At 52.1% G+C, this 11205-nt stretch overlaps 10 non-coding genes across 10 annotated transcripts; all 10 read right to left on the bottom strand.

Moving 5' to 3' along the window:
• Nucleotides 1-206: 206 nt before the first annotated feature.
• LOC144764172 (U2 spliceosomal RNA) lies at nt 207-397 on the bottom strand. The gene has a single exon (XR_013596366.1). It is a non-coding gene; the product is annotated as a U2 spliceosomal RNA (small nuclear RNA).
• Nucleotides 398-1370: 973 nt separating this feature from the next.
• LOC144764171 (U2 spliceosomal RNA) lies at nt 1371-1561 on the bottom strand. The gene has a single exon (XR_013596365.1). It is a non-coding gene; the product is annotated as a U2 spliceosomal RNA (small nuclear RNA).
• Nucleotides 1562-2485: 924 nt separating this feature from the next.
• LOC144764170 (U2 spliceosomal RNA) lies at nt 2486-2676 on the bottom strand. The gene has a single exon (XR_013596364.1). It is a non-coding gene; the product is annotated as a U2 spliceosomal RNA (small nuclear RNA).
• A 973-nt stretch (nt 2677-3649) lies between these two features.
• On the bottom strand, nt 3650-3840 carry LOC144764169 (U2 spliceosomal RNA). Its single transcript, XR_013596363.1, has one exon. It is a non-coding gene; the product is annotated as a U2 spliceosomal RNA (small nuclear RNA).
• Nucleotides 3841-4813: 973 nt separating this feature from the next.
• Nucleotides 4814-5004, bottom strand: LOC144764167 (U2 spliceosomal RNA). The gene has a single exon (XR_013596361.1). It is a non-coding gene; the product is annotated as a U2 spliceosomal RNA (small nuclear RNA).
• A 981-nt stretch (nt 5005-5985) lies between these two features.
• LOC144764165 (U2 spliceosomal RNA) lies at nt 5986-6176 on the bottom strand. Its single transcript, XR_013596360.1, has one exon. It is a non-coding gene; the product is annotated as a U2 spliceosomal RNA (small nuclear RNA).
• A 1001-nt stretch (nt 6177-7177) lies between these two features.
• On the bottom strand, nt 7178-7368 carry LOC144764164 (U2 spliceosomal RNA). Its single transcript, XR_013596359.1, has one exon. It is a non-coding gene; the product is annotated as a U2 spliceosomal RNA (small nuclear RNA).
• A 982-nt stretch (nt 7369-8350) lies between these two features.
• LOC144764163 (U2 spliceosomal RNA) lies at nt 8351-8541 on the bottom strand. Its single transcript, XR_013596358.1, has one exon. It is a non-coding gene; the product is annotated as a U2 spliceosomal RNA (small nuclear RNA).
• Nucleotides 8542-9524: 983 nt separating this feature from the next.
• On the bottom strand, nt 9525-9715 carry LOC144764162 (U2 spliceosomal RNA). The gene has a single exon (XR_013596357.1). It is a non-coding gene; the product is annotated as a U2 spliceosomal RNA (small nuclear RNA).
• A 981-nt stretch (nt 9716-10696) lies between these two features.
• On the bottom strand, nt 10697-10887 carry LOC144764161 (U2 spliceosomal RNA). Its single transcript, XR_013596356.1, has one exon. It is a non-coding gene; the product is annotated as a U2 spliceosomal RNA (small nuclear RNA).
• Nucleotides 10888-11205: the final 318 nt, after the last annotated feature.

Genomic DNA, 11205 nt, shown 5'->3' with positions numbered 1-11205 from the left:
CCGAAAAATTAATAAATGAATAAATAAATAACGCACGGCCCGGGTGCGGCAAATAAGTCAAATAAATACATGAATAAGGCAAGACACGGTGACCAGTTTGCTTTTATTCACACGCAAACACAATAGCGCCACTTTACAGGGTTTGGTAGTGGAGCGCTACTCTCGTTTTCTCGTCTATTTTTCAACAGCATTGTTTTCCCCGGGTGGGGAAGTGCACCATTCCTGGAGGTACTGCAATACCAGGTTGATGCGTGGAGTGGACAGAGCAAGCTCCTATTCCATCTCCCTGTTCCAAAAATCAATTTAATATATGGTCCCCAGATAGAGGACGTATCAGATATTAAACTGATAAGAACAGATACTACACTTGATCTTAGCCAAAAGGCCGAGAAGCGATAACCCGGGCCCATTCAGAATCAACGCCTCCCGAAGCAATCTACCTGGCTCACCCGGACTTGGCTCTTCCCTCGCACCGTCGCTGGCCGCCTTTCCGCCTCTTTTTCCGACTCCCAGCAAGGGCTCAGTATGTCTGGGTGGAAAGGAGGCCCCGGCCTCAGGCCTTCTCCCGGCTCCCAGAGTCCTCCTCGGCTGTCGCCTCATCAGGCGTCACTTAGCATACCCACGTTGTCCTCTTTCTAGAATTTGCATGCCCCGCCCCTTCCTGCGCACTGCTTCCAGACGGCTGGCCAGAAAGACTGGCAGCCAGGGGATGCTGGGAATCAGCCCAGGATGCCCTGGACAGCTCCCTGACCGGATATGGCCGGCCCCTCACCCTCGCTTGCCGGGGACACTGCTCCCCTGCAGCCTAAGGCCTATAGATAAGGCTTGGCCGTTCGTGGCCGTTCGGGGACGGGCGGGGCGGGCAGAGAAGGAAAAGGACTCTGTATTTTTCTTCTTGCTCAGAGAAGCCAAGGGCAGTGTCCACTTCTCTGCCAGCCTGCATGCCAGCCAGCCTGCCTGCCTGCCTCCCTCCCTCCCTCCCACTGACTTGCTGGGAACCTTCTTCCATTCGTTCCCCAGTGAAATGGATCCAAAATCACTGAAAGTCTGCTGCTGGAAAAACAATCTTTTTCCGACGTTTGTCTCTTTTCAAAGTGCAGCGTCTGGATGGAGAAGGGGAGAAAAAAAGAAATAATTTTTTATTTGTATTTTTTTTTCGTAAACCCGAAAAATTAATAAATGAATAAATAAATAACGCACGGCCCGGGTGCGGCAAATAAGTCAAATAAATACATGAATAAGGCAAGACACGGTGACCAGTTTGCTTTTATTCACACGCAAACACAATAGCGCCACTTTACAGGGTTTGGTAGTGGAGCGCTACTCTCGTTTTCTCGTCTATTTTTCAACAGCATTGTTTTCCCCGGGTGGGGAAGTGCACCATTCCTGGAGGTACTGCAATACCAGGTTGATGCGTGGAGTGGACAGAGCAAGCTCCTATTCCATCTCCCTGTTCCAAAAATCAATTTAATATATGGTCCCCAGATAGAGGACGTATCAGATATTAAACTGATAAGAACAGATACTACACTTGATCTTAGCCAAAAGGCCGAGAAGCGATAACCCGGGCCCATTCAGAATCAACGCCTCCCGAAGCAATCTACCTGGCTCACCCGGACTTGGCTCTTCCCTCGCACCGTCGCTGGCCGCCTTTCCGCCTCTTTTTCCGACTCCCAGCAAGGGCTCAGTATGTCTGGGTGGAAAGGAGGCCCCGGCCTCAGGCCTTCTCCCGGCTCCCAGAGTCCTCCTCGGCTGTCGCCTCATCAGGCGTCACTTAGCATACCCACGTTGTCCTCTTTCTAGAATTTGCATGCCCCGCCCCTTCCTGCGCACTGCTTCCAGACGGCTGGCCAGAAAGACTGGCAGCCAGGGGATGCTGGGAATCAGCCCAGGATGCCCTGGACAGCTCCCTGACCGGATATGGCCGGCCCCTCACCCTCGCTTGCCGGGGACACTGCTCCCCTGCAGCCTAAGGCCTATAGATAAGGCTTGGCCGTTCGTGGCCGTTCGGGGCGGGCAGAGAAGGAAAAGGACTCTGTATTTTTCTTCTTGCTCAGAGAAGCCAAGGGCAGTGTCCACTTCTCTGCCAGCCTGCATGCCAGCCAGCCTGCCTGCCTGCCTCCCTCCCTCCCTCCCACTGACTTGCTGGGAACCTTCTTCCATTCGTTCCCCAGTGAAATGGATCCAAAATCACTGAAAGTCTGCTGCTGGAAAAACAATCTTTTTCCGACGTTTGTCTCTTTTCAAAGTGCAGCGTCTGGATGGAGAAGGGGAGAAAAAAAGAAATAATTTTTTATTTGTATTTTTTTTTCGTAAACCCGAAAAATTAATAAATGAATAAATAAATAACGCACGGCCCGGGTGCGGCAAATAAGTCAAATAAATACATGAATAAGGCAAGACACGGTGACCAGTTTGCTTTTATTCACACGCAAACACAATAGCGCCACTTTCTATTTTTCAACAGCATTGTTTTCCCCGGGTGGGGAAGTGCACCATTCCTGGAGGTACTGCAATACCAGGTTGATGCGTGGAGTGGACAGAGCAAGCTCCTATTCCATCTCCCTGTTCCAAAAATCAATTTAATATATGGTCCCCAGATAGAGGACGTATCAGATATTAAACTGATAAGAACAGATACTACACTTGATCTTAGCCAAAAGGCCGAGAAGCGATAACCCGGGCCCATTCAGAATCAACGCCTCCCGAAGCAATCTACCTGGCTCACCCGGACTTGGCTCTTCCCTCGCACCGTCGCTGGCCGCCTTTCCGCCTCTTTTTCCGACTCCCAGCAAGGGCTCAGTATGTCTGGGTGGAAAGGAGGCCCCGGCCTCAGGCCTTCTCCCGGCTCCCAGAGTCCTCCTCGGCTGTCGCCTCATCAGGCGTCACTTAGCATACCCACGTTGTCCTCTTTCTAGAATTTGCATGCCCCGCCCCTTCCTGCGCACTGCTTCCAGACGGCTGGCCAGAAAGACTGGCAGCCAGGGGATGCTGGGAATCAGCCCAGGATGCCCTGGACAGCTCCCTGACCGGATATGGCCGGCCCCTCACCCTCGCTTGCCGGGGACACTGCTCCCCTGCAGCCTAAGGCCTATAGATAAGGCTTGGCCGTTCGTGGCCGTTCGGGGACGGGCGGGGCGGGCAGAGAAGGAAAAGGACTCTGTATTTTTCTTCTTGCTCAGAGAAGCCAAGGGCAGTGTCCACTTCTCTGCCAGCCTGCATGCCAGCCAGCCTGCCTGCCTGCCTCCCTCCCTCCCTCCCACTGACTTGCTGGGAACCTTCTTCCATTCGTTCCCCAGTGAAATGGATCCAAAATCACTGAAAGTCTGCTGCTGGAAAAACAATCTTTTTCCGACGTTTGTCTCTTTTCAAAGTGCAGCGTCTGGATGGAGAAGGGGAGAAAAAAAGAAATAATTTTTTATTTGTATTTTTTTTTCGTAAACCCGAAAAATTAATAAATGAATAAATAAATAACGCACGGCCCGGGTGCGGCAAATAAGTCAAATAAATACATGAATAAGGCAAGACACGGTGACCAGTTTGCTTTTATTCACACGCAAACACAATAGCGCCACTTTACAGGGTTTGGTAGTGGAGCGCTACTCTCGTTTTCTCGTCTATTTTTCAACAGCATTGTTTTCCCCGGGTGGGGAAGTGCACCATTCCTGGAGGTACTGCAATACCAGGTTGATGCGTGGAGTGGACAGAGCAAGCTCCTATTCCATCTCCCTGTTCCAAAAATCAATTTAATATATGGTCCCCAGATAGAGGACGTATCAGATATTAAACTGATAAGAACAGATACTACACTTGATCTTAGCCAAAAGGCCGAGAAGCGATAACCCGGGCCCATTCAGAATCAACGCCTCCCGAAGCAATCTACCTGGCTCACCCGGACTTGGCTCTTCCCTCGCACCGTCGCTGGCCGCCTTTCCGCCTCTTTTTCCGACTCCCAGCAAGGGCTCAGTATGTCTGGGTGGAAAGGAGGCCCCGGCCTCAGGCCTTCTCCCGGCTCCCAGAGTCCTCCTCGGCTGTCGCCTCATCAGGCGTCACTTAGCATACCCACGTTGTCCTCTTTCTAGAATTTGCATGCCCCGCCCCTTCCTGCGCACTGCTTCCAGACGGCTGGCCAGAAAGCCTGGCAGCCAGGGGATGCTGGGAATCAGCCCAGGATGCCCTGGACAGCTCCCTGACCGGATATGGCCGGCCCCTCACCCTCGCTTGCCGGGGACACTGCTCCCCTGCAGCCTAAGGCCTATAGATAAGGCTTGGCCGTTCGTGGCCGTTCGGGGACGGGCGGGGCGGGCAGAGAAGGAAAAGGACTCTGTATTTTTCTTCTTGCTCAGAGAAGCCAAGGGCAGTGTCCACTTCTCTGCCAGCCTGCATGCCAGCCAGCCTGCCTGCCTGCCTCCCTCCCTCCCTCCCACTGACTTGCTGGGAACCTTCTTCCATTCGTTCCCCAGTGAAATGGATCCAAAATCACTGAAAGTCTGCTGCTGGAAAAACAATCTTTTTCCGACGTTTGTCTCTTTTCAAAGTGCAGCGTCTGGATGGAGAAGGGGAGAAAAAAAGAAATAATTTTTTATTTGTATTTTTTTTTCGTAAACCCGAAAAATTAATAAATGAATAAATAAATAACGCACGGCCCGGGTGCGGCAAATAAGTCAAATAAATACATGAATAAGGCAAGACACGGTGACCAGTTTGCTTTTATTCACACGCAAACACAATAGCGCCACTTTACAGGGTTTGGTAGTGGAGCGCTACTCTCGTTTTCTCGTCTATTTTTCAACAGCATTGTTTTCCCCGGGTGGGGAAGTGCACCATTCCTGGAGGTACTGCAATACCAGGTTGATGCGTGGAGTGGACAGAGCAAGCTCCTATTCCATCTCCCTGTTCCAAAAATCAATTTAATATATGGTCCCCAGATAGAGGACGTATCAGATATTAAACTGATAAGAACAGATACTACACTTGATCTTAGCCAAAAGGCCGAGAAGCGATAACCCGGGCCCATTCAGAATCAACGCCTCCCGAAGCAATCTACCTGGCTCACCCGGACTTGGCTCTTCCCTCGCACCGTCGCTGGCCGCCTTTCCGCCTCTTTTTCCGACTCCCAGCAAGGGCTCAGTATGTCTGGGTGGAAAGGAGGCCCCGGCCTCAGGCCTTCTCCCGGCTCCCAGAGTCCTCCTCGGCTGTCGCCTCATCAGGCGTCACTTAGCATACCCACGTTGTCCTCTTTCTAGAATTTGCATGCCCCGCCCCTTCCTGCGCACTGCTTCCAGACGGCTGGCCAGAAAGCCTGGCAGCCAGGGGATGCTGGGAATCAGCCCAGGATGCCCTGGACAGCTCCCTGACCGGATATGGCCGGCCCCTCACCCTCGCTTGCCGGGGACACTGCTCCCCTGCAGCCTAAGGCCTATAGATAAGGCTTGGCCGTTCGTGGCCGTTCGGGGACGGGCGGGGCGGGCAGAGAAGGAAAAGGACTCTGTATTTTTCTTCTTGCTCAGAGAAGCCAAGGGCAGTGTCCACTTCTCTGCCAGCCTGCATGCCAGCCAGCCTGCCTGCCTGCCTCCCTCCCTTCCTCCCTCCCTCCCACTGACTTGCTGGGAACCTTCTTCCATTCGTTCCCCAGTGAAATGGATCCAAAATCACTGAAAGTCTGCTGCTGGAAAAACAATCTTTTTCCGACGTTTGTCTCTTTTCAAAGTGCAGCGTCTGGATGGAGAAGGGGAGAAAAAAAGAAATAATTTTTTATTTGTATTTTTTTTTCGTAAACCCGAAAAATTAATAAATGAATAAATAAATAACGCACGGCCCGGGTGCGGCAAATAAGTCAAATAAATACATGAATAAGGCAAGACACGGTGACCAGTTTGCTTTTATTCACACGCAAACACAATAGCGCCACTTTACAGGGTTTGGTAGTGGAGCGCTACTCTCGTTTTCTCGTCTATTTTTCAACAGCATTGTTTTCCCCGGGTGGGGAAGTGCACCATTCCTGGAGGTACTGCAATACCAGGTTGATGCGTGGAGTGGACAGAGCAAGCTCCTATTCCATCTCCCTGTTCCAAAAATCAATTTAATATATGGTCCCCAGATAGAGGACGTATCAGATATTAAACTGATAAGAACAGATACTACACTTGATCTTAGCCAAAAGGCCGAGAAGCGATAACCCGGGCCCATTCAGAATCAACGCCTCCCGAAGCAATCTACCTGGCTCACCCGGACTTGGCTCTTCCCTCGCACCGTCGCTGGCCGCCTTTCCGCCTCTTTTTCCGACTCCCAGCAAGGGCTCAGTATGTCTGGGTGGAAAGGAGGCCCCGGCCTCAGGCCTTCTCCCGGCTCCCAGAGTCCTCCTCGGCTGTCGCCTCATCAGGCGTCACTTAGCATACCCACGTTGTCCTCTTTCTAGAATTTGCATGCCCCGCCCCTTCCTGCGCACTGCTTCCAGACGGCTGGCCAGAAAGCCTGGCAGCCAGGGGATGCTGGGAATCAGCCCAGGATGCCCTGGACAGCTCCCTGACCGGATATGGCCGGCCCCTCACCCTCGCTTGCCGGGGACACTGCTCCCCTGCAGCCTAAGGCCTATAGATAAGGCTTGGCCGTTCGTGGCCGTTCGGGGACGGGCGGGGCGGGCAGAGAAGGAAAAGGACTCTGTATTTTTCTTCTTGCTCAGAGAAGCCAAGGGCAGTGTCCACTTCTCTGCCAGCCTGCATGCCAGCCAGCCTGCCTGCCTGCCTCCCTCCCTTCCTCCCTCCCTCCCTCCCTCCCTCCCTCCCTCCCACTGACTTGCTGGGAACCTTCTTCCATTCGTTCCCCAGTGAAATGGATCCAAAATCACTGAAAGTCTGCTGCTGGAAAAACAATCTTTTTCCGACGTTTGTCTCTTTTCAAAGTGCAGCGTCTGGATGGAGAAGGGGAGAAAAAAAGAAATAATTTTTTATTTGTATTTTTTTTTCGTAAACCCGAAAAATTAATAAATAAATAAATAAATAACGCACGGCCCGGGTGCGGCAAATAAGTCAAATAAATACATGAATAAGGCAAGACACGGTGACCAGTTTGCTTTTATTCACACGCAAACACAATAGCGCCACTTTACAGGGTTTGGTAGTGGAGCGCTACTCTCGTTTTCTCGTCTATTTTTCAACAGCATTGTTTTCCCCGGGTGGGGAAGTGCACCATTCCTGGAGGTACTGCAATACCAGGTTGATGCGTGGAGTGGACAGAGCAAGCTCCTATTCCATCTCCCTGTTCCAAAAATCAATTTAATATATGGTCCCCAGATAGAGGACGTATCAGATATTAAACTGATAAGAACAGATACTACACTTGATCTTAGCCAAAAGGCCGAGAAGCGATAACCCGGGCCCATTCAGAATCAACGCCTCCCGAAGCAATCTACCTGGCTCACCCGGACTTGGCTCTTCCCTCGCACCGTCGCTGGCCGCCTTTCCGCCTCTTTTTCCGACTCCCAGCAAGGGCTCAGTATGTCTGGGTGGAAAGGAGGCCCCGGCCTCAGGCCTTCTCCCGGCTCCCAGAGTCCTCCTCGGCTGTCGCCTCATCAGGCGTCACTTAGCATACCCACGTTGTCCTCTTTCTAGAATTTGCATGCCCCGCCCCTTCCTGCGCACTGCTTCCAGACGGCTGGCCAGAAAGCCTGGCAGCCAGGGGATGCTGGGAATCAGCCCAGGATGCCCTGGACAGCTCCCTGACCGGATATGGCCGGCCCCTCACCCTCGCTTGCCGGGGACACTGCTCCCCTGCAGCCTAAGGCCTATAGATAAGGCTTGGCCGTTCGTGGCCGTTCGGGGACGGGCGGGGCGGGCAGAGAAGGAAAAGGACTCTGTATTTTTCTTCTTGCTCAGAGAAGCCAAGGGCAGTGTCCACTTCTCTGCCAGCCTGCATGCCAGCCAGCCTGCCTGCCTGCCTCCCTCCCTTCCTCCCTCCCTCCCACTGACTTGCTGGGAACCTTCTTCCATTCGTTCCCCAGTGAAATGGATCCAAAATCACTGAAAGTCTGCTGCTGGAAAAACAATCTTTTTCCGACGTTTGTCTCTTTTCAAAGTGCAGCGTCTGGATGGAGAAGGGGAGAAAAAAAGAAATAATTTTTTATTTGTATTTTTTTTCTCGTAAACCCGAAAAATTAATAAATGAATAAATAAATAACGCACGGCCCGGGTGCGGCAAATAAGTCAAATAAATACATGAATAAGGCAAGACACGGTGACCAGTTTGCTTTTATTCACACGCAAACACAATAGCGCCACTTTACAGGGTTTGGTAGTGGAGCGCTACTCTCGTTTTCTCGTCTATTTTTCAACAGCATTGTTTTCCCCGGGTGGGGAAGTGCACCATTCCTGGAGGTACTGCAATACCAGGTTGATGCGTGGAGTGGACAGAGCAAGCTCCTATTCCATCTCCCTGTTCCAAAAATCAATTTAATATATGGTCCCCAGATAGAGGACGTATCAGATATTAAACTGATAAGAACAGATACTACACTTGATCTTAGCCAAAAGGCCGAGAAGCGATAACCCGGGCCCATTCAGAATCAACGCCTCCCGAAGCAATCTACCTGGCTCACCCGGACTTGGCTCTTCCCTCGCACCGTCGCTGGCCGCCTTTCCGCCTCTTTTTCCGACTCCCAGCAAGGGCTCAGTATGTCTGGGTGGAAAGGAGGCCCCGGCCTCAGGCCTTCTCCCGGCTCCCAGAGTCCTCCTCGGCTGTCGCCTCATCAGGCGTCACTTAGCATACCCACGTTGTCCTCTTTCTAGAATTTGCATGCCCCGCCCCTTCCTGCGCACTGCTTCCAGACGGCTGGCCAGAAAGCCTGGCAGCCAGGGGATGCTGGGAATCAGCCCAGGATGCCCTGGACAGCTCCCTGACCGGATATGGCCGGCCCCTCACCCTCGCTTGCCGGGGACACTGCTCCCCTGCAGCCTAAGGCCTATAGATAAGGCTTGGCCGTTCGTGGCCGTTCGTGGCCGTTCGGGGACGGGCGGGGCGGGCAGAGAAGGAAAAGGACTCTGTATTTTTCTTCTTGCTCAGAGAAGCCAAGGGCAGTGTCCACTTCTCTGCCAGCCTGCATGCCAGCCAGCCTGCCTGCCTGCCTCCCTCCCTCCCTCCCACTGACTTGCTGGGAACCTTCTTCCATTCGTTCCCCAGTGAAATGGATCCAAAATCACTGAAAGTCTGCTGCTGGAAAAACAATCTTTTTCCGACGTTTGTCTCTTTTCAAAGTGCAGCGTCTGGATGGAGAAGGGGAGAAAAAAAGAAATAATTTTTTATTTGTATTTTTTTTTCGTAAACCCGAAAAATTAATAAATGAATAAATAAATAACGCACGGCCCGGGTGCGGCAAATAAGTCAAATAAATACATGAATAAGGCAAGACACGGTGACCAGTTTGCTTTTATTCACACGCAAACACAATAGCGCCACTTTACAGGGTTTGGTAGTGGAGCGCTACTCTCGTTTTCTCGTCTATTTTTCAACAGCATTGTTTTCCCCGGGTGGGGAAGTGCACCATTCCTGGAGGTACTGCAATACCAGGTTGATGCGTGGAGTGGACAGAGCAAGCTCCTATTCCATCTCCCTGTTCCAAAAATCAATTTAATATATGGTCCCCAGATAGAGGACGTATCAGATATTAAACTGATAAGAACAGATACTACACTTGATCTTAGCCAAAAGGCCGAGAAGCGATAACCCGGGCCCATTCAGAATCAACGCCTCCCGAAGCAATCTACCTGGCTCACCCGGACTTGGCTCTTCCCTCGCACCGTCGCTGGCCGCCTTTCCGCCTCTTTTTCCGACTCCCAGCAAGGGCTCAGTATGTCTGGGTGGAAAGGAGGCCCCGGCCTCAGGCCTTCTCCCGGCTCCCAGAGTCCTCCTCGGCTGTCGCCTCATCAGGCGTCACTTAGCATACCCACGTTGTCCTCTTTCTAGAATTTGCATGCCCCGCCCCTTCCTGCGCACTGCTTCCAGACGGCTGGCCAGAAAGCCTGGCAGCCAGGGGATGCTGGGAATCAGCCCAGGATGCCCTGGACAGCTCCCTGACCGGATATGGCCGGCCCCTCACCCTCGCTTGCCGGGGACACTGCTCCCCTGCAGCCTAAGGCCTATAGATAAGGCTTGGCCGTTCGTGGCCGTTCGGGGACGGGCGGGGCGGGCAGAGAAGGAAAAGGACTCTGTATTTTTCTTCTTGCTCAGAGAAGCCAAGGGCAGTGTCCACTTCTCTGCCAGCCTGCATGCCAGCCAGCCTGCCTGCCTGCCTCCCTCCCTTCCTCCCTCCCTCCCACTGACTTGCTGGGAACCTTCTTCCATTCGTTCCCCAGTGAAATGGATCCAAAATCACTGAAAGTCTGCTGCTGGAAAAACAATCTTTTTCCGACGTTTGTCTCTTTTCAAAGTGCAGCGTCTGGATGGAGAAGGGGAGAAAAAAAGAAATAATTTTTTATTTGTATTTTTTTTTCGTAAACCCGAAAAATTAATAAATGAATAAATAAATAACGCACGGCCCGGGTGCGGCAAATAAGTCAAATAAATACATGAATAAGGCAAGACACGGTGACCAGTTTGCTTTTATTCACACGCAAACACAATAGCGCCACTTTACAGGGTTTGGTAGTGGAGCGCTACTCTCGTTTTCTCGTCTATTTTTCAACAGCATTGTTTTCCCCAGGTGGGGAAGTGCACCATTCCTGGAGGTACTGCAATACCAGGTTGATGCGTGGAGTGGACAGAGCAAGCTCCTATTCCATCTCCCTGTTCCAAAAATCAATTTAATATATGGTCCCCAGATAGAGGACGTATCAGATATTAAACTGATAAGAACAGATACTACACTTGATCTTAGCCAAAAGGCCGAGAAGCGATAACCCGGGCCCATTCAGAATCAACGCCTCCCGAAGCAATCTACCTGGCTCACCCGGACTTGGCTCTTCCCTCGCACCGTCGCTGGCCGCCTTTCCGCCTCTTTTTCCGACTCCCAGCAAGGGCTCAGTATGTCTGGGTGGAAAGGAGGCCCCGGCCTCAGGCCTTCTCCCGGCTCCCAGAGTCCTCCTCGGCTGTCGCCTCATCAGGCGTCACTTAGCATACCCACGTTGTCCTCTTTCTAGAATTTGCATGCCCCGCCCCTTCCTGCGCACTGCTTCCAGACGGCTGGCCAGAAAGCCTGGCAGCCAGGGGATGCTG

The sequence above is a fragment of the Lissotriton helveticus genome, chromosome 6 (assembly GCF_964261635.1).
Source record: "Lissotriton helveticus chromosome 6, aLisHel1.1, whole genome shotgun sequence".
In the NCBI taxonomy this organism is placed as follows: domain Eukaryota; kingdom Metazoa; phylum Chordata; class Amphibia; order Caudata; family Salamandridae; genus Lissotriton; species Lissotriton helveticus.
The sequence above is the reverse complement of the archived record's forward strand: the minus strand, read 5'-3'. Positions and strand labels throughout refer to the sequence as shown.